This window comes from Triturus cristatus, chromosome 1_1 (assembly GCF_964204655.1).
Source record: "Triturus cristatus chromosome 1_1, aTriCri1.1, whole genome shotgun sequence".
NCBI classification, from domain to species: Eukaryota; Metazoa; Chordata; class Amphibia; order Caudata; family Salamandridae; genus Triturus; species Triturus cristatus.
This window is the reverse complement of record NC_140579.1, coordinates 727,699,523-727,727,454: the sequence shown is the minus strand read 5'-3', so window position 1 is coordinate 727,727,454 and position 27,932 is coordinate 727,699,523.

Below are 27,932 nucleotides of genomic sequence, written 5' to 3'. Positions count from 1 at the left end.
AACACTACCCAAACACCACTACACTACCCTAAACCCTAAACCACTACCCCTATACCACACAAACACCACTGCACTACCTAAACCCTAAAACACTACGCCCAGCATGATCCCCTACACTACAAAAACACCACTGCACTACCCTAATCTCTAAAACACTACACTCAGCATGTCCCTCTAAACTACCCAAACACCACTGCACTACCCTAAACCCTAAAACACTACCCCCAGCATGACCCCCTACACTTCACAAACACCACTGCACAACCCTAAACCCTAAAACACTACCCCAAGCACGAACCCCTACACTACACAAACACCACTGTACTACTCTAAACCCTAAAACACTACCCCCAGCATGACCCCCACCACTACACAAGCACCACTGCACTACCCTAAACCCTAAAACACTACCACCAGCATGACCTCCTACACTACCCAAACAACCGGCACTACTCTAAAACACTAACCACAGCATGACCCCTACACCAACCAAACACCAGTACACTACCCTAAATCCTAAACCACTACCCCTACACCACACAAACACCACTGCCCTACCTAAACCCTAAAACACTACCCCCAGCATGACCCCCTCGCAACACAAACACCACTGCACTACACTAAGCTCTAAAACACTACACCCAGCATAACTCACTACACTACCCAAACAATACTGCACTACCCTAAACCCTAAAACACTACCCCAAGCACGACCCCCTACAAAACACAAGCACCACTGCACTACCCGAAACCCTAAAACACTACCCACTGCATGACCCCCTACACTACGCAAACACCACTGCACTACCTTAAACCCTAAAACACTATCCCTACACTGCCAAAACACCACTGCACTACCCTAAACCCTAAAACACTACCCCCAGCATGACCTCCTACACTACACAAACACCACTGCACAACCGTAAACAATAAAACACTACTCCCAGCATGAGCCCCTACACTACCCAAACACCACTGCACTACACTAAGGCTTAAAACACTACCCCCAGCATGACACCCTCACAACACAAACACCACTGCACTATCCCTAAACCCTAAATCTACCCCCAGCATGTCCCCTACACTACACAAGCACCACTGCACTACCCTAAACCCTAAAACAGTACCCCCAGCACAAATCTCTACACTATCCAAACATAACTGCACTACCCTAAACCCTAAAACACTACCACCAGCACGTCTCCCTACACTACCCAAACACCACTGCACTACCCTAAACCCTAATCTACCCCCAGCACAACCCCCTAGACTACACAAACACCACTGCACTACCCAAAACCCTAAAACACTAGCCCCAGCACGACCCCCTTCACCACCCAAACACAACTGCACTACGTTAAACCCAAAATCACTACCCCCAGCATGACCCCCTACACTACACAAACACCACTGTACTACCCTAAACCCTAAAACACTATCCCCAGTATGACCCCTACTATACACAAACACCACTGCACTACTCTAAACCCGAAAACACTACCCCAGCACAACCACCTATACTACCCAAACATCACTGCACTACCCTAAACCCTAAAATACTACCCCCAGCACGATCCCCTACACTACACAAACACCACTGCACTACCCTAAACCCTAAAACACTACCCCCAGTACTACCCCCTACTATACACAAACACCAATGCACTACCCTAAACCCTATAACACTACCACAGCACGACCCCCTACACGACACAAACACCACTGCACTACAGTGAACACTAAAACACTACCCCCAGCATGACCCCCTACAGTACCCAAACACCACTGCGCTACCCTAAACCCTACAACACTACCCCAAGCATGACCCCTTACAATATATAAACACCACTGCACTACCCTAAGCCTTAAAACACTACCCCCAGCATGACGCCCGATACTACACAAGCACCCCTGCACTACCCTACACCCTAAAACACTACCCCAGCACAAAACCCTACACTACCCAAACATAACGGCACTATCCTAAACCCTAAAAAACTACCACCAAAACGTCTCCCTACACTACCCAAATACCACTGCACTGCCCTAAACCCTAAATCTACCCCCAGCACAACCCCCTAGACTACACAAACACCACTGCACTAACCTAAACCCTAAAACACTATGCCCAGCATGACCCCCTTCACTACACTAAATCCTAAATCTACAACAGCATGACCCCCTACACTACACAAACACCACTGTACTACACTAAACCCTAAAACACTAGCCCCAGTACGACCCCCTTCGCCACCCAAACACAACTGCACTACCCTAAACCCTTAAACACTACGCCCAGCATGAGCCCATTCACTACACAATCACCACTGCACTACACTAAACCCTAAATCTACCCCCAGCATGACCCCCTACACTACACAAACACCACTGTACTACACTAAACCCTAAAACACTAGCCCCGGCACGACCCCCTTCATTACCCAAACACAACTGCACTATGCTAAACCCAAAAACACTACCCATAGCACGACCCCCTACACTACCCAAACACCACTGCACTACCCTAAACCCTAAAACACTACTCCATACACTACACAAACACCACTGTACTTCCCTTAACCCTAAAATACTACCCCCAGCATGATCCCCTACACTACACAAACACCACTGCACTACCCTAAAACCTAAAAACTACCACCTACACTACACAAACTCCACTGTACTACCCTAAACCCTAAAACACTACCCCAGTACGACCCCCTACTATACACAAACAGCACTACACTACCCTAAACCCTAAAACACTACCCCAGCACTCCCCCCTACACTACCCAAACACCACTACACTACCCTAAACCCTAAAACACTACCCCTAGCACGACCCCTACACTACCCAAACACGACTTCACTACCCTAAACCCTAAAACACTACCCCCAGCATGACTCCCTACACTCTACAAATACCACTGCACTACCCTAAAACACTACCCCAGTACGACTCCCTACACTACCCAAACTCCACTGCACTACAATAAACCTTAAATCTACCCCCAGCATGACCTTCCACTCTATACAAACACCACTGCACTACCCTAAACCCTAAAACACTTCCCAAGCACGAACCCCTACACTGCCCAAACACCACTGCACTATCATAAACCCTAAAAAACTAACCCCAGCATGACCCCCTACACTACCCAAACACCACTGCTCTACCCTATACCCCAAAACATGAACCGCTACACTACACAAACACCACTGCACTATCCTAACATTTAAAACACTACCCCAGCATGACCCTCTACACTATACAAACACCACTGCACTACCCTAAACCCTAAAACACTACCCTAAGCACGACCGCCTACACTACACAAACACCACTTTAATACACTAAACCATAAACACTACCCCAGCATGACCCATTCACTACCCAAACACAACTGCACTACGCTAAACCCAAAAACACTACCCCAGCACAAGCCCCTACACCACCCAAACACCACTGCACTACCCTATACCCTAAAACATGACTCCCTACACTACACAAACACCACTGCACTACCCTAATCCCTAAAACACTACACCCAGCACGACCCCCTATACTACACAAACACCACTGCACTGCCCTAAACCCTTAACACTACCCCATACACTACACAAACACCACTGCACTGCCCTAAACCCTAAAACACTAACCCCAGCATGACCCCATACACTTCCCAAACACCACTGCCCTATCCTAAACCTTAAAACACTATCCCCAGCATGACCCTCTACACTATACAAACATCACTGCAGTACCCTAAACCCTAAAACACAACGCTAAACACGACCCCCTACACTACACACACACCACTTTAATACACTAAACCCGAAAACACTACCCCAGCACGACCCATTCACTACCCAAACACAACTGCACTACGCTAAACCCAAAAACACCACCCCAGCACAAGCCCTTACACCACCCAAACACCACTGCACTACCCTATACCCTAAAACATGACTCTCTACACTACACACACACCACTGCACTACCCTAATCCCTAAAACACTACCCCCAGCAGGACCCCTACACTACACAAACACCACTGCACTACCCTAAACCCTAAAACACTACCCCCTATACTACACAAACACTAATGCACTAACCTAAACCCTAAAGAACTTACCCCAGCACGTCCCCCTACACCGCACAAACACCACTACACTACCCTAAACCCTAAAACACTACCCCAGCACGACCCATTCAATACCCAAACACAACTGCACTACGCTAAACCCAAAAACACCACCCCAGCACAAGCCCCTACACCACCCAAACACCACTGCACTACCCTATACCCCAAAACATGACCCGCTACACTACACAAACACCACTGCACTATCCTAAACCCTAAAACACTACCCACAGCATGACCCCCTACACTACACAAACACCACTGCAGTTCCCTAAACCCTAAACACTACCCCATACACTACACAAACACCACTGCACTGCCCTAAACCCTAAAACACTAACCCCAGCATGACCCCCTACACTTACCAAACACCACTGCACTATCCTAACCCTTAAAACACTACCCCAGCATGACCCTCTACACTATACAAACACCACTGCACTACCCTAAACCCTAAAACACTACCCTAATCACGACCGCCTACACTACACAAACACCACTTTAATACACTAAACCCTAAAACACTACCCCAGCACGACCCATTCACTACCCAAACACAACTGCACTACGCTAAACCCAAAAACACTACCCCAGCACAAGCCCCTACACCACCCAAACACCACTGCACTACCCTATACCCTAAAACATGACTCCCTACACTACACAAACACCACTGCACTACCCTAATCCCTAAAACACTACCCCCAGCACGACCCCCCACACTACAAAAACACCACTGCACTGCCCTAAACCCTTAACACTACCCCATACACTACACAAACACCACTGCACTGCCCTAAACCCTAAAACACTAACCCCAGCATGACCCCATACACTTCCCAAACACCACTGCCCTATCCTAAACCTTAAAACACTACCCCCAGCATGACCCTCTACACTATACAAACATCACTGCACTACCCTAAACCCTAAAACACTACGCTAAACACGACCCCTTACACTACACAAACACCACTTTAATACACTAAACCCTAAAACACTACCCCAGCAAGACCCATTCACTACCCAAACACAACTGCACTACGCTAAACCCAAAAACACCACCCCAGCACAATCCCCTACACCACCCAAACACCACTGCACTACCCTATACCCTAAAACATGACTCTCTGCACTACACAAACACCACTGCACTACCCTAATCCCTAAAACACTACCCCCAGCAGGACCCCTACACTACACAAACACCACTGCACTACCCTAATCCCTAAAACACTACCCCCAGCATGACCTCCTACACTACCCAAACACCACTGCACTACTCTAAACCCCAACACACTAACCCCTGCATGACCCCCTTCACTACCCAAACACCACTGCACTAGCCTATACCCTAAAACATGACCGCTACACTACAAAAACATCACAGCACTATCCTAAACCCTAAAACACTACCCCCCACCATGACCCCTACACTATACAAACACCACTGCACTACCCTAAACCCTAAAACACTACATCCTACACTACACAAACTTCACTGCACTATCCTAAACCCTAAAATACTACCCCCACCATGATCCCTACACTATACAAACACCACTGCACTCCCCTAAACCCTAAAACACTTCCCCAAGCATGACCCCCTCAAAACACAAACACCACTGCACTACCCTAAAACCTAAATCTACCTCCAGCACGACTTCCTACACTACCCAAACACCACTGCACTACCCTAAACCCTAAATCTACCCCCAGCACGACCCCCTACACTACCCAAACACCACTGCACTACCCTAAACCCTAAAACACTACCCCTAGCACGACCCCCTACACTACCCAAACACCACTGCACTACCATAAGCCCTAAAACACTACCCAATGCACAACTCCCTACATTACCCAAACACCACTGCCCTAAACCCTAAAACACTACCCCCAGCATGAACCCCTACACTACCCAAACACCACTGCACTACCCTAAACCCTACAAAAACGAAACCCCCACCCCATGCCCAATCCCCCTTACCTCTCACTCCTCATGGTTCCTCTCTCCTCGTGGTTCCTGCTTCACGTGGTCTCTGAGGGGCGGTGCACGTCGTTGTGAGGAAACAGAGCAGCACGTGGATCATCTACATGTTTTTTAGAATGCATGTTCATTTACTATACCTACCTTTTCAACAAAATTTGTGGTAATGCATGCGTTGTAATGGTATTGCGCAGTAAAAAGGTCATTGTAACGGCTGTTTACCGATTGAAGCTGGCCCCTGTTCTTCAGTGAGTCGTTTATTTGATAAATTAGGAGGAAGGAATGTGTTTTTTTTACCGAAAAGTGCATTCCCGGCTGTTGTATTGTGAAAGTGTCCGCGTGGCCTGGTTTCTCTTCCTGTGAGAGAGTGGAAGAGTCTGTTTGGATCTAAAGGAGTTCTGTTGTTGGAAGGGGCCGGCGCGACACGTCATCAGAAAACACAGCTAATGGAATGCATCCTCCCTGAAGTGTGGAGCAGTGCCATGAGAGGTCAACGAGTGTGCGTCCCACCGCAGTATGACCGTACCGCGTGACCCATGTGCCGCCTCCAGGGTACGGGAGGCAGAAGCGGCATCACAGGTTCTCTTGAAGACCATTTTAGCACTAATTCTACATTTTGGAACTAGCTAACTATAACACGCGCCCCCCCATGCATTCAGTAAGACACATTTAATCACTCACTTATACAGTCAGTCACGTACCTACTAAATCCTCCATACAGGCACTTATACACCCACTCATTCTTCAATACAGCTTGGCATATGTATAAAATAAATGTAAACTTTACAGAAACACACAGTCACTGGATAATATCATCAGTGATGTCATTTGACATGTCATCAGTGATGTCACTGACCATGTCATGCATAATGCAATATGTGACGTCATCAACAGTGCATTGCGGGGAAGCGAAGTTATAGTTAGCTGAACTAACTGTAACGCCGGAATTTCTATGGTTTTTGTGAGAAGTTGTCCTGGCATATGCTGGTCACTAGTTATAGTGGCCACCTTGCACCAGTCCAATTCGACCCTTATGGTAGATAGGTTTAAGACAACCTTTTAAAGAAAGCTATCCTAGTGGTAGCTGTGGAGAGCAGCCTTCAGGCTAAGTCTCAGAGGAATGTAAAGCAGCTTGTTTTACCTTATAATCTCTTGAATTACCAAATGAAAGGACACCACACAGGTATATATATCAAATATATATGTATTTATTTCTAGACACACTCTACTAATCCCTTTATGAGATTAGAAGCCAGGAACACATTCAAATATCAATGTTTCACAATAAGTTAAGCACAATTATGGATAGGGCCCTAGGGGCGTACCAGACCATATACTAAAAAAGAGGTTTAGGAAAGTCGACTTGCAGAATGACAATTCCTAGGGCCTGTAGAATCGCTGGGGCTTCACTAATGCAGCAAAAGCAGGTAAGTAAAAGACCCACGGGAGACGCGTGCAGTGTGAGAACACAGCCGCGGGTTCCCTATTGATTACAATGGAGCAAGTCGAGGTATGATTTTTAAAGTTTTAGGGTACTTCGAGGAAGTCTACAAGCAAGCCACTTACAAGGTAAGTAATTCGAGGGCCAACACACACTAGGGCACCGGAGTGCATGAGTTACCTCACCCAGGGAAGCCGGGTGCATAGGTGTCTTTTGGTGTCGGCTCGCGTCGCTGTTTTCTATGGAGACCAAAGAAGATTTGCTGCTTGCGGCGACTGAAGAAGTGTCCGGTGGAATCCAAGGCTGGATTCGAGATGTAGAAGACCTGAAAATTGAAGGGACAGTGTTCACAGTCACTTGCCAGTGACCCGGGGCCAGGAAGATGGATGCCCACAGATGTCGGGTGTTTTCAGGTGATCAAGGGTGTTTTGACTCTTCGCTCACGAGGTCCAGGAGAGATCGATGATAACCAGCAGCTGGGTTCAGAGTGAGCCACAAAGTCTGCAGCTGACTGCGGAGTCGGCAACCGGATTGGAGCCAACGAGCCTTGGCAACAGCAAGTCTTGTAGAAAGTGAATTTAGTAAATAGTGCAGACCAGCAAGGTCTGGGGGACTCACCCAGCAAGGGTGAGTGATGGCAGGCCTGGAGGAACCAGGGGAGACCTTTGACTTGATAAGAAAGTCTTCGGGGGACCCACAAGCCAACGGGCAAGGGATCGCAAAGACGCCTCTTGAGGAAATGCTTTACAGGAGCTGACGGTCACTCGGGATGGGGTAGGCCTCTCATTTTCACTGCGAAATCTGCTGGAGGCAAGGTCCACAAATGGTCCAAAGCACAAGTTTGTAGAGTGTCGTGAAGGGGTTGCACTCGACAATAGTGCACGGTTCCCAGGTATTGCGGTTTCTCGTCACTCGTGGGGTCCACTCGCCTCAGCTCTGCTGGGGACTCACAATGGCCATCGAGAAGTCAGGAAATCCACTTCCAGGGCTACAGGGACTTCGGACTCTGGCGGGAGCGGGAAAGTTTGCGACCGTTGATTCAAGTTTTGGTGCCTGCCAAGCAGGGGAGTCACTCCTTGACTCCAAGGGAAATTCTTCTGTCTTCCAAAGGTAGTGGAACGTCGAAGGACCAGGATTCTTCTTGTAAAGTGTCGTCCAGGGTTATCTAACTTGCAATGGCAAGGTGTTCCTATCTTATAGTAAAAGAAAGGGAGGGACTAGCTCTATGACAACTCCTCTAGGAGGGTCAGGGGGGTGGGTGGTTACAGCCACTTCCCTTTGTCCAGTTTCGCACCAGAGCAGTGGACTGGTAGCCCCTGAACCAGTTTGAGCTGGCATATGCACAGAGGAGCCTACTGCACCCCCAGTGCAGCACTTCAAAGCACTCTAAGAGTGCGCCCACCCAGCTCCAATACACTAAATCCTGTCTGGAAGGTGGTGACACCTCCCTGTGACAGGATGCCTATTGTTGGGCTTCCTCCACTGCGAGTTTCAGTCAGCAGCAGGAGGGCAGCCCAGTGTCTGTGCTGGTGGCATCCATTTTGTGGAGCCAGGGCTCTTTCAGATTTCTACCGTGTCTCCACAGTGGGTACATGTCATCCCCTCTAGAAGGGTGGGATCAGACGCCCACAGCAGGTACTGGTGTGGGGGTATGTTTCCAAGATGTTTGACACCAAACACGACATGTTTTGATGCAGTCATTCCAAAGTTAGCATTAACCGGGAGGTTATAATGCACTTAAGAGTATATGGTTTAACCGCATCCACAAACAGCCACAGGGAATAGACCCTGCCAGCTGCAGAGGGGCCCTGCTCAGGCAGAGGCACCCCCTCACATTGTAAACCAAGCACCCTGCCCTCAGGATTGATAGGACCTGCCATAAGGGTGACTGATTGGTTTATATGTGTGTGTATGGTGAGATATAGGAACCTATACATCTGTGAGAAGTGCTAACACTACCTCACCCAGGCTGCAGTAGCAGGCCTGAGGTGTCAGATTTAGTCTGCTTCCCAGGGGTGGCATAATACATGCTTCAGCCCCTGGTTGGCCTGTAAAGTACCTATGCCCTTGGTACCTAAGGTACCATATACTAGGGACTCATAAGGCACCACAGTAACCAATCACCAGTGCATCTAATATGCACTCCAAATCGTTTAGAGAGAACAGAGAGACTGGGGCCCTGATTAGCAGGGACCCAGTCTGACTATAGCCAGAAACCAGTGTTAACATCAGAAAAAAAGTGGGGGCAACATAAGTGCAGATCCTACTCTCCTACAGTTTTCATACAAGTGAAATGTCCAACTAACTATAACGTTCCTGAAACCTATGGATTTTCCAGTGAATATATATATATATATATATATATATATATATATATATATATATATATTGCACAACACTATTTTGCACTATTTTGTCACACTATGCACTTTTTTATTGTTATTTATTAGTACAGACTTAATTGTATACAGTTACATTGTAGGCATAAGGCCTGGCTTGAATGGATCGGAAATAGAATGTTGTTTTGGCAGTTACTATTATTGACCATCATTTGGCGAGAATTAGACCACATTTGCACTTGCAATGTAAATTTGGATAATTATTTGTGTCTATCTCTCATATTTCCTCACCAGTTGTTTTTTACATCGAAGATATTAGTTATTTATAGCATGTATACTGAACAAAGTGGATAGCAGAAGCAGCGTTACTCTTGAACCCAAAATTAGTAAGAGCTTAAGTCCTTTTTGTGCATCATTTTATTTTTATAAATTTGTAGAAAAAATATATATATCAATATTTACAATTGCATATTTTGAATTTGCTATTCATATAAAAATTAATCACAGTTCTTCAAATAGTTTGACATGTGTGGAAATATTTGACACAGTTAACATGGGAATTCTCCTCAATGTAAACAGAAATACAAAGGTTACACATGTGACAAGCAAATGTTAGGCAAAGGGTTGAGCGTTGCTATGGCCTTAGGATGTATGTGGATACATCCTAAGGCCATAGCAACGCTCAACCCTTTGCCTAACAGTCCTTGAACATTTGCTTGTCACATGTGTAACCTTTGTATTTCTGTTTACATTGAGGAGAATTCCCATGTTAACTGTGTCAAATATTTCCACACATGTCAAACTATTTGAAGAACTGTGATTAATTTTTATATGAATAGCAAATTCAAAATATGCAATTGTAAATATTGATATATATATTTTTTCTACAAATTTATAAAAATAAAATGATGCACAAAAAGCACTTAAGCTCTTACTAATTTTGGGTTCAAGAGTAACGCTGCTTCTGCTATCGAATCTATCTTCCTAAATCTATGTTTCTTCGCATTCAGTTCTTTCTTACCCTGATTTAGGAAAAACAATTAGGGGTAACCCTCTGTTCTTCACACATATACTGAACAAAGTGGATCATTGACAATTTGTACTGTCCTAGAATCAAGATAAACCCACTAGTGTCTTTATTTTGTTCATACGGTTTTGCGGTTGCTGATTTGCCATAGAGTTTAGGGCAGTGCAGTGGTGTTCGGGTATTGTAGGGGGTCATGCTGGGGGTTAAGTTTTATGGTTTAGGGTAGTGCAGCGGTGTTTGTGTAGTGTAATGGGTCATGCTGGGGGAAGTGTCTTAGGGTTTAGGGTAGCGCAGTGAAGTTCGGGTAGTGTGAGGGGTCGCGCTGAGGGTAGTGTTTTAGGGTTTAGGGTAGTGCAGTGGTGTTTGTGTAGTGAAGGGGTCGTGCTGGGGTAGATTTAGGGTTTAGGGTAGTGCACTGGTGTTTGGGTAGTGTAGGGGGTCATGCTCGGGGTAGATTTAGGGTTTAGGGTAGCGCAGTGGTGTTTGTGTAGTGTAGGGGGATGTGCTGGGATAGTGTTTTAGGGTTTAGGGTAGTGCAGTAGTTTTTGTGTAGTGTAGGGTGTCGTGCTGGGTGTAGATTTTTAGGATTTAGGGTAGTGCAGTGGTGTTCTGGTAGTCTAGGGGGTTGTGCTGGGGGTAGGATTTTAGGGGTTAGGGCAGTGCAGTGATGTTTGTGTAGTGTAATGGGTCATGCTGGGCGAAGAGTCTTAGGGTTTAGGGTAGCTCAGTGGTGTTCGGGTAGTGTAAGGGGTCGTGCTGGGGGTAGTGTTTTAGGGTATAGGGTAGCGCAGTGGTGTTTGTGTAGTGTAGCGGGTCATGTGGGTGTCGATTTAGGGTTTAGGGTAGTGCAGTGGTGTTTGGGTAGCGTAGGGGGTCGTGCTGGGGGTAGATTTAGGGTTTAGGGTAGTACAGGGGTGTTTGTGTAGTGTAGGGGTCATACCGGGGGTAGTGTTTTAGGGTTAAGGGTAGTGCAGTGGTGTTTATGTAGTGATGGGGGATGTGCTGGGATAGTGTTTTAGGGTTTAGGGTAGTGCAGTAGTTTTTGTGTAGTGTAGGGGGTCGTGCTGGGTGTAGATTTTTAGGATTTAGGGTAGTGCAGTGGTGTTCTGGTAGTCTAGGGGGTTGTGCTGGGGGTAGGATTTTAGGGGTTAGGGCAGTGCAGTGATATTTGTGTAGTGTAATGGGTCATGCTGGGGGAAGAGTCTTAGGGTTTAGGGTAGCTCAGTGGTGTTCGGGTAGTGTAAGGGGTCGTGCTGGGGGTAGTGTTTTAGGGTATAGGGTAGCGCAGTGGTGTTTGTGTAGTGTAGCGGGTCATGTGGGTGTCGATTTAGGGGTTAGGGTAGTGCAGTGGTGTTTGGGTAGCATAGGGGGTCGTGCTGGGGGTAGATTTTGGGTTTAGGGTAGCACAGGGGTGTTTGTGTAGGGTAGGGGTCATACTGGGTGTAGTGTTTTAGGGTTTAGGGTAGTGCAGTTGTGTTTGGGTAGTGTAGGGGTACTGCTGGGGGTAGTGTTTTAGGTTTTAGGGTAGTGCTGTGGTGTTTGTGTAGTGTAGGGGGTCATGCAGGGGTTAGTATTTTAGGGTTTAGGGTAGTGCAGTGGTGTTTGGGTAGTGTAGGGGGCACTGCTGGTGGTAGTGTTTTAGGGTTTAGGGTACTGCAGTGGTGTTTGTGTAGTATAGGGGGTAGTGCTGGGGATAGTGTTTTAGGGTTTAGGGTAGTGCAGTGGTGTTTGGGTACTCTAGGGCGTAGTGCTGGGGGTCGTTTTTTAGGGTTGAGGCTAGTGCAGTGGTGTTTGTGTAGTGTAGGGGGTAGTGTTTTAGGGTTTAGAGTAGTGCAGTGGTGTTTGTGTAGTGTAGGGGGTCATGCTGGGGGTAGTGTTTAAGGGTTTAGGGTAGTGCAGTGGTGTTTGTGAAGTGTAGGGGGTCGTGCTGGGGTTAGTGTTTTATGGTTTAGGGTAGTGCAGTGGTGTTTGTGTAGTGTAGGGGGTAGTGTTTTAGGGTTTAGAGTAGTGCAGTTGTGTTTGGGTAGTGTAGGGCGTAGTGCAGGGGGTAGGGTTTTAGGGTTAAGGCTAGTGCAGTTGTGTTTGGGTAGTGTAGGGAGTAGTGTTTTAGTGTTTAGAGTAGTGCAGTGGTGTTTTTGTATTGTAGGGGGTCGTGCTGGGGGTAGTGTTTTAGGTTTTAGGGTAGTGCAGTGGTGTTTGTGTAGTGTAGGAGGTCGTGTTTTAGGGTTTAGGGTAGTGCAGTGATGTTTGGGTAGTGTAGGGGGTCGTGCTGGGGATAGTGTTTTTGGGTTTAGGGTAGTGCAGTTGTGTTTGGGTTGTGAAGGGGGTCGTGCTGGAGCTAGTGTTTTAGGGGTTAGGGTAGTGCAGTGGTGTTTGTGTAGTGTAGGGGGTCATGCTGGGGGTAGTGCTTTAGGGTTTAGGGTAGTGCTGTGGTGTTTGTGTAGTGTAGGGGGTCGTGCTGGGGTAGTGTTTTAGGTGTTAGGGTTGTGCAGTGGTGTTTGTGTAGTGTAGGGGTTCGTGCTGGGTGTAGTGTTTTAGGGTGTAGGGTAGTGCAGTGGTGTTTGAGTAGTGTAAGGGGTCGTGCTGGGGGTAGTGTTGAAGGGTTTAGGGTAGTGCAGTGGTGTTGGTGTAATGTAGGGGGTCTTGCTGGGGGTAGTGTTTTAGGGATTAGGGTAGTGCAGTGGTGTTTGAGTAGAGTAGTGTGCCGTGCTGGGGGTAGTGTTTTTGGGTTTAGGGCAGTGCAGTACAGAGGTGTTTGGGTAGTGTAGAGGGTCAAACTGGGTAGTGTTTTAGGGTTTAGGGCAGTGCAGTGGTGTATATGTAGTGTCAGGGGTCATGCTGTGGGTGGTGTTTCAGGGTTTAGGGCATTACAGTGGTGTTTGGGTAGTGTAGGGGTTTGTGCTGGGGTAGATTTAGGGTTTAGGGTAGTGCAGTGGTGTTCAGGTAGTGTAGGGGGATGCTGGGGGTAGTGTTGTAGGGTTTAGGGTAGTGCAGTGGTGTTTTTGTAGTGTAATGGGTCATGCTGGGGAAAGTGTCTTAGGGTTTAGGGAAGCACAGTGGTGTTTGGGTACTATAAGGGGTCATGCTGGGGTTTGTGTTTTAGGGTAGCACAGTGGTGTTTGTGTAGTGTAAGGGGTCATTCTGGTGGTAGATTTTGGGTTTAGGGCAGTGCAGTGGTGTTTGCGTAGTGTAGGGGGTCGTGCTGGGGATAGTTTTAGGGTTTGGGGTAGCGAAGTGGTGTTTGTGTATTGTAGGGGATAGTGTTTTAGGGTAATGCAGTTATGTATCGGTAATGTATGGTGTCATGCTGGGGGTAGTGTTTTGGGGTTTTTGGTAGTGCAGTGGTGTTTGTGTAGTGCAGGGGGTCATGGTGGGGGTAGATTTAGGGTTTAGGGTAGTAAAGTTCTGTTTGTGTAGTGTAGATAGTCGAGCTGGGGGTAGTGTTTTAGGGTTTAAGGCAGTGCAGTGGTGTTTGTGTGGTGAAGGGGGTCAGGCTGGTGGTAGTGTTTTAGGGTTTAGGGTAGTGCAGAGGTGTTTGTGTAGTGTAGGGGGTAGAGTTTTAGGGTTTAGCATAGTGCAGTTGTGTTTGGGTAGTGAAGGGGGTCATGCTGGGGGTAGTGTTTTAGGGTTTGGAGTAGTGCAGTGGTGTTTGTGTAGTGTAGAGGGTAGTGCTGGGGTAGTGTTTTTGGGTATAGGGTAGTGCAGTGGTGTTTGTGTAGTGTAGGGGGTAGCTTTTTAGGGTTTAGCGTAGTGCAGTTGTATATGGCTAGTGAAGCGGGTCATGCTGGGGTTAGTGTTTTAGGGTTTAGGGTAGTACAGTGGTGTTTGTGTAGTGTAGGGGTAGTGCTTGGGGTAGAGTTTTAGGGTTTAGGGTAGTGCAGTGGTGTTTTTGTAGTGTAGGGGGTCGTGCTGGGGGTAGTGTTTTAGGTTTTAGCGTAGTGTAGTGGTGTTTGTGTAGTGTAGCAGGGTCGTGTTTTAGGGTTTAGGGTAGTGCAGTGGTGTTTTAATAGTGTAGGGGGTCGTGCTGGGGATAGTGTTTTTGGCTTTAGTGTAGTGCAGTTGTGTTTGGGTTGTGAAGGTGGTCGTGCTGGAGGTAGTGTTTTAGGGTTTAGGGTAGTGCAGTGGTGTTTGTGTAGTCTAGGGGGTCATGCTGGTGGTAGTGCTTTAGGGTTTAAGGTAGTGCTGTGGTGTTTGTGTAGTGTAGGGGGTCGTGCTGGGGTAGTGTTTTAGGTTTTAGGGTTGTGAAGTGGTGTTTGTGTAGTGTAGGGGTTCGTGCTGGGGGTAGTTCTTTGGGTGTAGGGTAGTGCAGTGTTGTTTGTGTAGTGTAGGGGTCATACTGGGGGTAGTGTTTTAGGGTTAAGGGTAGTGCAGTGGTGTTTATGTAGTGATGGGGGATGTGCTGGGATAGTGTTTTAGGGTTTAGGGTAGTGCAGTAGTTTTTGTGTAGTGTAGGGGGTCGTGCTGGGTGTAGATTTTTAGGATTTAGGGTAGTGCAGTGGTGTTCTGGTAGTCTAGGGGGTTGTGCTGGGGGTAGGATTTTAGGGGTTAGGGCAGTGCAGTGATATTTGTGTAGTGTAATGGGTCATGCTGGGGGAAGAGTCTTAGGGTTTAGGGTAGCTCAGTGGTGTTCGGGTAGTGTAAGGGGTCGTGCTGGGGGTAGTGTTTTAGGGTATAGGGTAGCGCAGTGGTGTTTGTGTAGTGTAGCGGGTCATGTGGGTGTCGATTTAGGGGTTAGGGTAGTGCAGTGGTGTTTGGGTAGCATAGGGGGTCGTGCTGGGGGTAGATTTTGGGTTTAGGGTAGCACAGGGGTGTTTGTGTAGTGTAGGGGTCATACTGGGGGTAGTGTTTTAGGGTTTAGGGTAGTGCAGTTGTGTTTGGGTAGTGTAGGGGTACTGCTGGGGGTAGTGTTTTAGGTTTTAGGGTAGTGCTGTGGTGTTTGTGTAGTGTAGGGGGTCATGCTGGGGGTAGTATTTTAGGGTTTAGGGTAGTGCAGTGGTGTTTGGGTAGTGTAGGGGGCACTGCTGGTGGTAGTGTTTTAGGGTTTAGGGTACTGCAGTGGTGTTTGTGTAGTATAGGGGGTAGTGCTGGGGATAGTGTTTTAGGGTTTAGGGTAGTGCAGTGGTGTTTGGGTACTCTAGGGCGTAGTGCTGGGGGTCGTTTTTTAGGGTTGAGGCTAGTGCAGTGGTGTTTGTGTAGTGTAGGGGGTAGTGTTTTAGGGTTTAGAGTAGTGCAGTGGTGTTTGTGTAGTGTAGGGGGTCATGCTGGGGGTAGTGTTTAAGGGTTTAGGGTAGTGCAGTGGTGTTTGTGAAGTGTAGGGGGTCGTGCTGGGGTTAGTGTTTTATGGTTTAGGGTAGTGCAGTGGTGTTTGTGTAGTGTAGGGGGTAGTGTTTTAGGGTTTAGAGTAGTGCAGTTGTGTTTGGGTAGTGTAGGGCGTAGTGCAGGGGGTAGGGTTTTAGGGTTAAGGCTAGTGCAGTTGTGTTTGGGTAGTGTAGGGAGTAGTGTTTTAGTGTTTAGAGTAGTGCAGTGGTGTTTTTGTATTGTAGGGGGTCGTGCTGGGGGTAGTGTTTTAGGTTTTAGGGTAGTGCAGTGGTGTTTGTGTAGTGTAGGAGGTCGTGTTTTAGGGTTTAGGGTAGTGCAGTGATGTTTGGGTAGTGTAGGGGGTCATGCTGGGGATAGTGTTTTTGGGTTTAGGGTAGTGCAGTTGTGTTTGGGTTGTGAAGGGGGTCGTGCTGGAGCTAGTGTTTTAGGGGTTAGGGTAGTGCAGTGGTGTTTGTGTAGTGTAGGGGGTCATGCTGGGGGTAGTGCTTTAGGGTTTAGGGTAGTGCTGTGGTGTTTGTGTAGTGTAGGGGGTCGTGCTGGGGTAGTGTTTTAGGTGTTAGGGTTGTGCAGTGGTGTTTGTGTAGTGTAGGGGTTCGTGCTGGGTGTAGTGTTTTAGGGTGTAGGGTAGTGCAGTGGTGTTTGAGTAGTGTAAGGGGTCGTGCTGGGGGTAGTGTTGAAGGGTTTAGGGTAGTGCAGTGGTGTTGGTGTAATGTAGGGGGTCTTGCTGGGGGTAGTGTTTTAGGGATTAGGGTAGTGCAGTGGTGTTTGAGTAGAGTAGTGTGCCGTGCTGGGGGTAGTGTTTTTGGGTTTAGGGCAGTGCAGTACAGAGGTGTTTGGGTAGTGTAGAGGGTCAAACTGGGTAGTGTTTTAGGGTTTAGGGCAGTGCAGTGGTGTATGTGTAGTGTCAGGGGTCATGCTGCGGGTGGTGTTTCAGGGTTTAGGGCATTACAGTGGTGTTTGGGTAGTGTAGGGGTTTGTGCTGGGGTAGATTTAGGGTTTAGGGTAGTGCAGTGGTGTTCAGGTAGTGTAGGGGGATGCTGGGGTAGTGTTGTAGGGTTTAGGGTAGTGCAGTGGTGTTTTTGTAGTGTAATGGGTCATGCTGGGGAAAGTGTCTTAGGGTTTAGGGAAGCACAGTGGTGTTTGGGTACTATAAGGGGTCATGCTGGGGTTAGTGTTTTAGGGTAGCACAGTGGTGTTTGTGTAGTGTAAGGGGTCATTCTGGTGGTAGATTGTGGGTTTAGGGCAGTGCAGTGGTGTTTGCGTAGTGTAGGGGGTCGTGCTGGGGATAGTTTTAGGGTTTGGGGTAGAGAAGTGGTGTTTGTGTATTGTAGGGGATAGTGTTTTAGGGTAATGCAGTTATGTTTCGGTAATGTATGGTGTCATGCTGGGGGTAGTGTTTTGGGGTTTTTGGTAGTGCAGTGGTGTTTGTGTAGTGCAGGGGGTCATGGTGGGGGTAGATTTAGGGTTTAGGGTAGTAAAGTTCTGTTTGTGTAGTGTAGATAGTCGAGCTGGGGGTAGTGTTTTGGGGTTTTTGGCAGTGCAGTGGTGTTTGTGTGGTGAAGGGGGTCAGGCTGGTGGTAGTGTTTTAGGGTTTAGGGTAGTGCAGAGGTGTTTGTGTAGTGTAGGGGGTAGAGTTTTAGGGTTTAGCATAGTGCAGTTGTGTTTGGGTAGTGAAGGGGGTCATGCTGGGGGTAGTGTTTTAGGGTTTGGAGTAGTGCAGTGGTGTTTGTGTAGTGTAGGGTCTCATGCTGGGGGTAGATTTTAGGTCGAGCCTACAGCAGCGCATGCGCTGTTGCTCGACTTTTGTAAGTGGGATTTAAAAGTGCTTCCCACCGGCATTTGTTGGCCTAATGCTTGCGTTCACGCTCGCGTGAACGTGCAATTACTTTCACTTTGGGCGCTGCTGCACGTGCAACACTCGCGTGTTTGCGCGCGTGCGCCCACGCCTCTCTCTCCCGCTGCAGGCCCCATCTTTGCATTCCCCGCGACGAATGCTTGTTCAAAATGTGCAATTGGCTGGCATGACATCATACCTGTATATTTGTTTGCTTTAATTTGGGGGCACCACTACCATGAAGTAAATATATTCTAGCAATGAAAAGGCCAAAAGTATATATACCTTTTATTACAAGATACAGAGACTGGGGTGATGTGTACAATGGTTGCATAATTACCTCTTTGGAGTCTGGAAACAGTTGCACAGCAGGAGAACGCAGAAAGCATCCCATGTCTTTATATATCATATAGATGCAGGTGCAAAGAGAATAGTGAGATGTTTTATGCTCTTGCTCAGAGTGACGTGGTGTCATGACTCTAAAGACTTAGGGGTATCAACTGATCCATATTATCTTAATATTGGCAATCAATGCGGTATCACACCAGCGCATTTGCATTTTTAGTGTGTTATGCAATCACAAGCTTTGCCTCTAGCCTCCAAGCTGTCTCTTCTCTCCGCACGGCAGACAGCTTTTCGTGCCTGGAAATTTAAAGGAAAAATAATCGACCTAAAGCTTAAAGTAGAAACCAAGAGAACTCCAGATTACCTTGCAACATTTTGTGGGTATTTTTGTATCATTCCTGGTCTGCGTTTCTTCTCGTTTTTCCAGAGCGAGGAATTATCTTTATTCTCTCGACATGTATTTGTGCATGTGTGTTCTGTGTTGTGCTTTCTGTCTCTGGTTGAGCTGCAGGCTATCATTAGGGAAAGCAGCAGGAGATGAATGAATTCCGTGAATCTTTGAGGTGTTGAACGATTCGATAGGTCCGTTGACTTGTCAGTCATTCTGACACATTATTCTACGGGTAGTACCTGCGCATTTAAACCTAGGCTAGTAGTGTCCTTTGTTTTACCTATGTAAGAATGTACTATGTCCAGTTCGATAAAACAGCTCAGTGGACTACAGCACCCACTGCAGAGGTCTCTGTAATCTGGAAAGCTCTGGGTCCACTCTTTACAAGGCTGAAAACAATGAAAATATTAGAATTGGGTAATGGTAACACCTACTACTGCAGGGGCCTGATATATATGTAATACAGCTCTAAACAACGACTCTGCTATTATTGTTATTATAATTAGCACCATGGTTTGGGCAATAACACTGGCATTTGCTCTGTATTACATTTGTTAGAGGTGTGTGTGATCTTTCGAAACTACCTACTTGTGTGTGTATTTTTTTTAAAAATACAAAATATTCTGCTGTGCAAATTGCTTAGCTGGAAAACATTTAAAAAAAACAAGCATTTGCAATGCAATAGGTCTCGCAATGACATTATTTTGAGCTATTGACATTGTAAATGGCAATGCCTTTGAAAAAATGAAAAGGCTTTGTTATTTACAATACCAAAAGCAACACCTATTGCATTGCATAGCACGGCGTCCGTGAAGACAGCGCCGCGCTTCTTAAAGTAAAAAAAAAACAAGTGTGTTGGGAAGGCAGAGAGCATTGGCATAGCCAATAGGGCTTGCTTTTGGGACCTTGTAAGCTTTTAGTTATGCAGCACAATATCCTTGGTGCAACAACATCAACCGTTGCATAGCTAAACACTTATAAGGTCCCAAAGGCGAGACCTATTGGCTATGCCAATGCTTGTTTAGGGTTGAGGCTAGTGCAGTGGTGTTTGTGTAGTGTAGGGGGTAGTGTTTTAGGGTTTAGAGTAGTGAAGTGCAGTTTGTGTAGTGTAGGGGGTCATGCTGGGGGTAGTATTTAAGGTTTTAGGGTAGTGCAGTGGTGTTTGTGTAGTGTAGGGGGTCATGCTGGGGTTAGTGTTTTATGGTTTAGGGTAGTTCAGTGGTGTTTGTGTAGTCTAGGAGTAGTGTTTTAGGGTTTAGAGTAGTGCAGTGGTGTTTGGGTAGTGTAGGGCGTAGTGCTGGGGGTAGGGTTTTAGGGTTGAGGCTAGTGCAGTGGTGTTTGGGTAGTGTAGGGGGTAGTGTTTTAGGGTTTAGGGTAGTGCAGTGTTGTTTGTGTAGTGTTGGGGTTCATGCTGGAGGTAGTGTTTTATGGTTTAGAGTAGTGCAGTGGTGTTTTTGTAGTGTAGGGGGTCGTGCTGGGGGTAGTGTTTTAGGTTTTAGCGTAATGCAGTGGTGTTTGTGTAGTGTAGGGGGTCGTGTTTTAGGGTTTAGGGTAGTGAAGTGGTGTTTGGGTAGTGTAGGGGGTCGTGCTGGGGATAGTGTTTTTGGGATTAGGAAAGTGCAGTTGTGTTTGGGTTGTGAAGGGGGTCGTGCTGGGGGTAGTGCTTTAGGGTTTTGGGTAGTGCTGTGGTGTTTGTGTAGTGTAGGGGGTCGTGCTGGGGAAGTGTTTTAGGTTTTAGGGTTGTGCAGTGGTGTTTGTGTAGTGTAGGGGTTGGTGCTGGGGGTAGTGTTTTAGGGTGTAGGTTAGTGCAGTGGTGTTTGGGTAGTGTAAGGGGTAGTGCTGGGGGTAGTGTTGTAGGGTTTTTGGTAGTGCAGTGGTGTTTGTGTAATGTAGGGGGTCTTGCTGGGGGTAGTGTTTTAGGGATTAGGGTAGTGCAGTGGTGTTTAGGTAGTGTAGGGCGTAGTGCTGGGGGTAGGGTTTTAGGGTTGAGGCTAGTGCAGTGGTGTTTGGGTAGTGTAGGGGGTAGTGTTTTATGGTTTAGAGTAGTGCAGTGGTGTTTTTGTAGTGTAGGGGGTCGTGCTGGGGGTAGTGTTTTAGGTTTCAGCATAATGCAGTGGTGTTTGTGTAGTGTAGGGGGTCGTGTTTTAGGGTTTAGGGTAGTGAAGTGGTGTTTGGGTAGTGTAGGGGGTCGTGCTGGGGATAGTTTTAGGGTTTGGGGTAGTGAAGTGGTGTTTGTGTAGTGTAGGGGATAGTGTTTTAGGGTAATGCAGTTAAGTTTGGGTAATGTATGGTGTCATGCTGCGGATTGTGTTTTTGTGTTTAGGGTAGTGCAGTGGTGCTTGTGTAATGTAGGGGTCCTGCGGGGGGTAGTGTTTTAGGGTTTTTGGTAGTGCAGTGGTGTTTGTGTAATGTAGGGGGTCTCGCTGGGGGTAGTGTTTTAGGGATTAGGGTAGTGCAGTGGTGTTTGAGTAGTGTAGGGGGCCGTGCTGGGTGTAGTGTTTTGTGGGTTTAGGGCAGTGCAGTGGTGTTTGCGTAGTGTAGGGGGTCGTGCTGGGGATAGTTTTAGGGTTTGGGGTAGTGAAGTGGTGTTTGTGTTGTGTAGGGGATAGTGTTTTAGGGTAATGCAGTTATGTTTGGGTAATGTATGGTGTCATGCTGCGGATTGTGTTTTTGTGTTTAGGGTAGTGCAGTGGTGCTTGTGTAATGTAGGGGTCCTGCTGGGGGTAGTGTTTTAGGGTTTAGGGTAGTGCATGGGTGTTTGGGTAGTGTAGGGGGTTGTGTTTTAGGGTTCAGGGTAGTGCAGTGGTGTTTGGGTAGTGTAGGGGGTCATGCTGGGGGTAGTGTTTTGGGGTTTTTGGTAGTGCAGTTGTGTTTGGGCAGTGAAGGGGGTTGTGCTGGGGGTAGTGTTTTAGGGTTTAGGGTAGTACAGTGGTGTTTGTGTAGTGCAGGGGGTCATGGTGGGGGTGGATTTAGGGTTTAGGGTAGTACAGTTGTGTTTGTGTAGTGTAGATGGTCGAGCTGGGGGTAGTGTTTTAGGGTTTAAGGCAGTGCAGTGGTGTTTGTGTAGTGAAGGGGGTCAGTTTTGGGGTAGTGTTATAGGGTTTAGGGTAGTGCAGTTGTGTATGGGTAGTGTAGGGAGTCGTGCTGGTGGTTGTGCTTTACAGTTTAGGGTAGTGTATGGATGTTTGGGTAGTGTATGGGGTCATGCTGGGGTAGTGTTTAAGGGTTTATGGTAGTGCAGTGGTGTTTGTGTAGTGTAGGGGGTCGTGCTGGATGTAATTTTAGGGTTTAGGGTAGTGCGGAGGTGTTTGTGTAGTGAAGGGGGTAGAGTTTTAGGGTTTAGCATAGTGCAGTTGTGTTTGGGTAGTGAAGGGGGTCATGCTGGGGGTAGTGTTTTAGGGTTTGGAGTAGTACAGTGGTGTTTGTGTAGTTTAGGGGGTCGTGCTGGGGTCGTGTTTTAGGGTTTAGGGTAGTGCAGAGGTGTTTGTGTAGTGTAGGGGGTAGTGTTTTAGGGTTTAGCGTAGTGCAGTTGTATTTGGCTAGTGAAGTGGGTCATGCTCGGGGTAGTGTATTAGGGTTTAGGGTAGTACAGTGGTGTTTGTGTAGTGTAGGGGGCAGTGCTTGGGGTAGAGATATAGGGTTTAGGGTAGTGCAGCGGTGTTTATGTAGTGTAGGGGGTCATGCTGGGGGTAGATTTAGGGTTTAGGGTAGGGCAGTGGTTTTTTTGTAGTGTAAGGGGTTGTGCTGTGGGTAGTGTTTTAGGGTTTAACTTGGCAGTGTGTAGTGAAGGGGGTTATTCTGGGGTAGAATTTTAGGGTTTAGGGTAGTGCAGTGGTGTTGATGTAGTCTAGGGGGTTGTGCTGGGGTAGATTTAGGGTTTTGGGTAGTGCAGTGGTGTTTGGGTATTGTAGGGAGTCGTGATGGTGGTATGTTTTAGGGTTTAGGGTAGTGTAGTTATGTTTGGTTAGTGTATGGTGTCGTGTGGGGATAGTGTTTTAGGGTTTATGGTAGTACAGTGGTGCTTGTGTAGTGTAGGGGGTCATGATGGGGTAATGTTTTAGGGTTTAGCGTAGTGCAGTGGTGTTTGGGTAGTGTAGGGGTTAATGCTGGGTAGTGTTTTAGGGTTTAGGGTAGTACAGTGGTGTTTGTGTAGTGAGGGGGGTCGTGTGTTAGGGTTTAGGGTAGTGCAGTGGTGTTTTGGTAGTGTAGGTGGTCATGCTGGGGGTAGTGTTTTAAGGTTTGGGGTAGTTCAGTGGTGTTTGTGTAGTGTAGAGAGTCATGCTGGGAGTAGTGTTTTAGGGTTTAGCGTAATGCAGTGGTGTTTGGGTAGTGTAGGGGGTCATGCTGTGGTTAGTGTATTAGGGTTTAGGGTAGTTCAGAGGTGTTTGGGTAGTGTAGGGGTTCATGCTGGGGGTAGTGTTTTAGTATTTAGGGTAGTGCATTGGTGTTTGTGTAGTGTGGGAGTTCATGCTGGGGGTAGATTTAGGGTTTAGGGTAGTGCAGTGGTGTTTTATGTAGTGTAGGGGGTCATGCAGTGGGTAGTGTTTTAGGGTTTAGGGTAGTGCAGTGGTGTTTGTGTAGTGTAGGGGGTCATGTTTTAGGATATAGGGCAGAGCAGTGGTGTTTGGGTAGTATAGGGGGTCATGCTGGGGTTAGTGTATTAGGGTTTAGGATAGGTCAGTGGTGTTTGAGTAGTGTAGGGGTTCGTTCTGGGGGTAGTGTTTTAATATTTAGAGTAGTGCATTGGTGTTTGTGTAGTGTGGGTGGTCGTGGTGCGGGTAGATTTAGGGTTTAGTGTAGTGCAGTGGTGTTTTGAAGTGTAGGGAGTCGTGCAGGCGGTAGTGTTTTAGGGTTTAGGGTAGTGCAGTGGTGTTTGTGTAGTGTAGGGGCTCGTGTTTTAGGGTTTAGGGTAGTGCAGTGGTGTTTGGGTAGTTTAGGGGGTCATGCTGACTGTAGTGTTTTTCGGTTTAGGGTAGTGCAGTTGTGTTTGGATAGAGAAGGGGGTCATTCTGGGGGTAGTGCTTTAGGGCAGTGCAGTGGTGTTTGTGTAGTGAAGGGGGTCATGCTGGGGGTTGTGTATTAGGGTTTAAGGTAGTGCAGTGGTGTTTGTGTAGTGTAGGGGGTTGTGCTGGGGGTAGATTTAGGGTTTAGGGTAGTGCAGTGGTGTTTCGGTATTTTTGGGAGTTGTGCTGGTGGTAGTGCTTTAGTATTTAGGGTAGTGCAGTGATGTTTGGGTAGAGTAGGGGTTGTGCGGGGGGTAGTGTTTAAGGGGTAAGGGTAGTGCAGTGGTGTTTGGGTTGTGAAGGGGGTCGTGCTGGGGTAGTGTTTTAGGGTTTAGGGTAGTACAGTGGTGTTTGTGTGGTGTAGGGGGTCTTGCTGAGGGTATTGTTTTAGGGTTTAGGGTTGTGCAGTTGTGTTTGGGTTGTGAAGGGGGTCATGCTGGGGGAAGTATCTTAGGGTTTAGGGAAGCACAGTGGTGTTCGGGTAGTGTAAGGGGTCGTGCTGGGGGTAGTGTTTTAGGGTTTAGGGTAGCGCAGTGGTGTTTGTGTAGTATAGGGGGTCATGCTGGGGGTAGATTTAGGGTTTAGGGTAGTGCCGTGGTGTTTGGGTAGTGTAGGTGATCGTGCTGGGGATAGTTTTAGGGTTTGGGTAGTTCAGTGGTGTTATTGTAGTGTAGGGGGTCTTGCTGGGGGAAGTGTTTTAGGGTTTAGGGTAGTGCAGTGTTGTTTTTGTAGAGTAGGGGGTCAAGCTGCGGGTAGTGTTTTAGGGTTTAGGGCAGTGCAGTGGTGTTTGTATAGTGTAGGGGGTCATGCTGCGGGTAAAGTTTCAGCGTTTAGGGTAGTACAGTGGTGTGTGGGCAGTGTAGGGGTTTGTGCTGTTGTAGTGGGTCATGTGTTAGGATATAGGGTAGAGCAGTGGTGTTTGGGTAGTGTAGGAGGTCATGCTGGGGTTAGTGTATCAGGGTTTAGGGTAGTTCAGTGGTGTTTGGGAAGTGTAGGGGTTCGTGCTGGGGGTAGTGTTTTAGTATTTAGGGTAGTGCATTGGTGTTTGCGTAGTGTGGGTGGTCGTGCTGGCGGTAGATTTAGGGTTTAGTGTAGTGCAGTGGTGTTTTTGAAGTGTAGGGAGTCGTGCTGGGGGTAGTGTTTTAGGGTTTAGGGTAGTGCAGTTGTGTTTTTGTGGTGTAGTGTGTCGTGTTTAGGGTTTAGAATAGTACAGTGGTGTTTGGGTAGTGTAGGTGGTTGTGTTGGCGGTAGTGTATTAGGGTTTAGGGTAGTACAGAGGTGTTTGTGTAGTGTAGGGGGTCGTGTTTTAGGGTTTAGGGAAGTGCAGTGGTGTTTGGGTAGTGTAGGGTGTCGTGCTGGTGGAAGTGTTTTGGGGTTTAGGTAAGTGCAGTTGTGTTTGGGTAGTGAAGGGGTTGTGCTGGGGTAGTGGTTTCGGTTTAAGGCAGTGCAGTGGTGTTTGTGTAGTGAAGGGGGTCGTGCTGGGGGCAGTGTTTTAGGGTTTAGGGTAGTGCAGTGGTGTTTGTGTAGTGTAGGGGGTTGTGCTGTGGGTAGACTTAGGGTTTAGGGTAGTGCAGTGGTGTTTGGGTAGTCCAGGGAGTCGTGCTGATGGTAGTGCTTTAGTGTTTAGGGTAGTGCAGTGATGATTGGGTAGTGTAGGGGGTCGTGCTGGGGGTAGTGTTTAAGGGTTTAGGGTCATGCAGTTGTGTTTGTGTAGTGTAAGGGGTCATGCTGGGGGTAGTGTTTTTGCATTTAGGGTAGTGCAGTGGATGTTTGTGTAGTGTAGGGGTCGTGTTTTAGGGTTTACGGTAGTGCAGTGGTGTTTGGGTAGTGTAGGGGGTCGTGCTGTGGGTAAACGTAGGGTTCAGGGTAGTGCAGTGGTGTCTGGGTAGTCCAGGGAGTCGTGCTGGTGGTAGTGCTTTAGTGTTTAGGGTAGTGCAGTGATGATTGGGTAGTGTAGGGGGTCGTGCTGAGGGTAGTGTTTAAGGGTTTAGGGTCATGCAGTGGTGTTTTTGTAGTGTAGGGGGTCGTGCTGGGGGTAGTGCTTTAAGGTTTAGGGTAGTGCAGTGGTGTTTGTGTAGTGTAGGGGTCGTGTTTTAGGGTTTACGGTAGTGCAGTGGTGTTTGGGTAGTGTAGGGGGTCGTGCTGGGGGTAGTATTGTATGGTTTGGGATAGTGCAGTGATGTTTGGATAGTGCAAGGGGTCGTGCTGGGAGTCGTTTTTTAGTGTTTAGTGTAGTGAAGTGGTGTTTGTGTAGTGTGATGGGTCATGCTGGGGGAAGTTTCTTAGGGTTTAGTGAAGCGCAGTGGTGTTCGGGTAGTGTAAGCGGTCGTGCTGGGGGTGGTGTTTTAGGGTTTAGGGTAGTGCAGTGGTATTTGTGTAGTGCAGGGGGTCTTGCTGGGGGAAGTGTTTTAGGGTTTAGGTTAGTTCCGTTTTGTTTTTGTAGTGTAGGGGTTCAAGCTGCGGGTAGTGTTTTAAGGTTTAGGGTAGTGAAGTCGTGTTTGTGTAGTGTAGGGGGTCGTGGTTGGGGTAGTGTTTTAGGGTTTAGGGTAGTGCAGTGGTGTTTGTGTAGTATAAGGGTTCGTGTTGGGGTAGTGTTTTAGGGTTTAGGGTAGTGCAGTGGTGTTTTGTAAGTGTAGGGGGTCTTGCTGGGCATAGTGTTTTAGGTTATAGGGTAGTGCAGTGGTGTTTGTGTAGTGTAGGGGGTCATGCCGGGGTTATTGTTTTAGGGTTTAGGGTAGTGCAGTGGTGATTGGGTAGTGTAGGGGGTCATGCTGGGGGTAGATTTAGGGTTTAGGGTAGTGCAGTGGTGTTTGCGTAGTGTAGGGGGTCACGCTGGTGGTAGTTTTTTAGGGTTTAGGGTAGTGCAGTGGTGTTTGTGTAGTATAGGGGTACGTGCTGGGGTAGTGTTTTAGGGTTTAGGGTAGCACAGTGGTGTTTGTGTAGTGTAGGGTGTCATACTGTGAGTAGATTTAGGGTTTAGGATAGTGCAGTGGTGATTGGATAGTGTAGGGGGTCGTGCTGGGTGTAGGATTTTAGGCTGTAAAGCAGTGCAGTGGTGTTTGGTTAGTGTAGCAGGCTCATGCTGGTGGAAGTGTTTTAGGGTTTAGGGCAGTGCAGTGGTGTTTGGACAGTGTAGGTGGCTTGTGCTGGTGGAAGTGTTTTAGGGTTTAGGGCAGTGCAGTGGTGTTTGTGTAGTGTAGGTGGTCGTGCTGAGGATAGTGTTTTAAGGTTAAGGGTATTGCAGTGGTTTTTGTATAGTATACTGGGTCGTGTTTTAGGGTTTAGGGTAGTGCAGTGGTGTTTCGATAGTGTAGGAGGTCGTGCTGGGAGTATTTTTTTAGTGTTTAGGGTAGTGAAGTGGTATTTGTGTAGTGTAATGGGTCATGCTGGGGGAAGTGTCTTAGGGTTTAGGGAAGCGCAGTGGTGTTCAAGGAAGTGTAAGTGGTCTTATGGGGTTAGTGTTTTAGGGAAGTGCAGTGGTGTTTGTGTAGTGTAGGGGGTCTTGCTGGGGGAAGTGTTTTAGGGTGAAGGGTAGTGCAGTGTTCTTTTTCTAGTGTAGGTGGTCAGGCAGGGGGGTAGTGGTTTAGGGTTTAGGGTAGTGCAGTGGTGTTTGTGTAGTGTAGGGGGACGTGCTGGGATAGTGTTTTGGGGTTTAGGGTAGTGCAGTGGTTTTTGTGTAGTGTAGGGGGTCGTGCTAGGAGTAGTTTTTTAGTGTTTAGGGTAGTGAAGTGGCGTTTGTATAGTGTGATGGGTCATGCTGGGGGAAGTGTCTTAGGGTTTAGGGAAGCGCAGTGTTGGTTGGGTAGTGTAAGCGGTCGTACTGGGGCAGTGTTTTAGGGTTTAGGGTAGTGAAGTGGTGTTTGTGTAGTGTAATGGGTCATGCTGGGGGAAGTGTCCTAGGGTTTAGGGAAGCGCAGTGGTGTTCAAGGAAGTGTAAGTGGTCTTACGGGGGAAGTATTTTAGGGAAGTGCAGTGGTGTTTGTGTAGTGTAGGGGGTTTTGCTGGGGGAAGTATTTTAGGGTATAGGGTAGTGCAGTGTTGTTTTTCTAGTGTAGGTGGTCAAGCAGGGGAGTAGTGGTTTAGGGTTTAGGGTGGTGC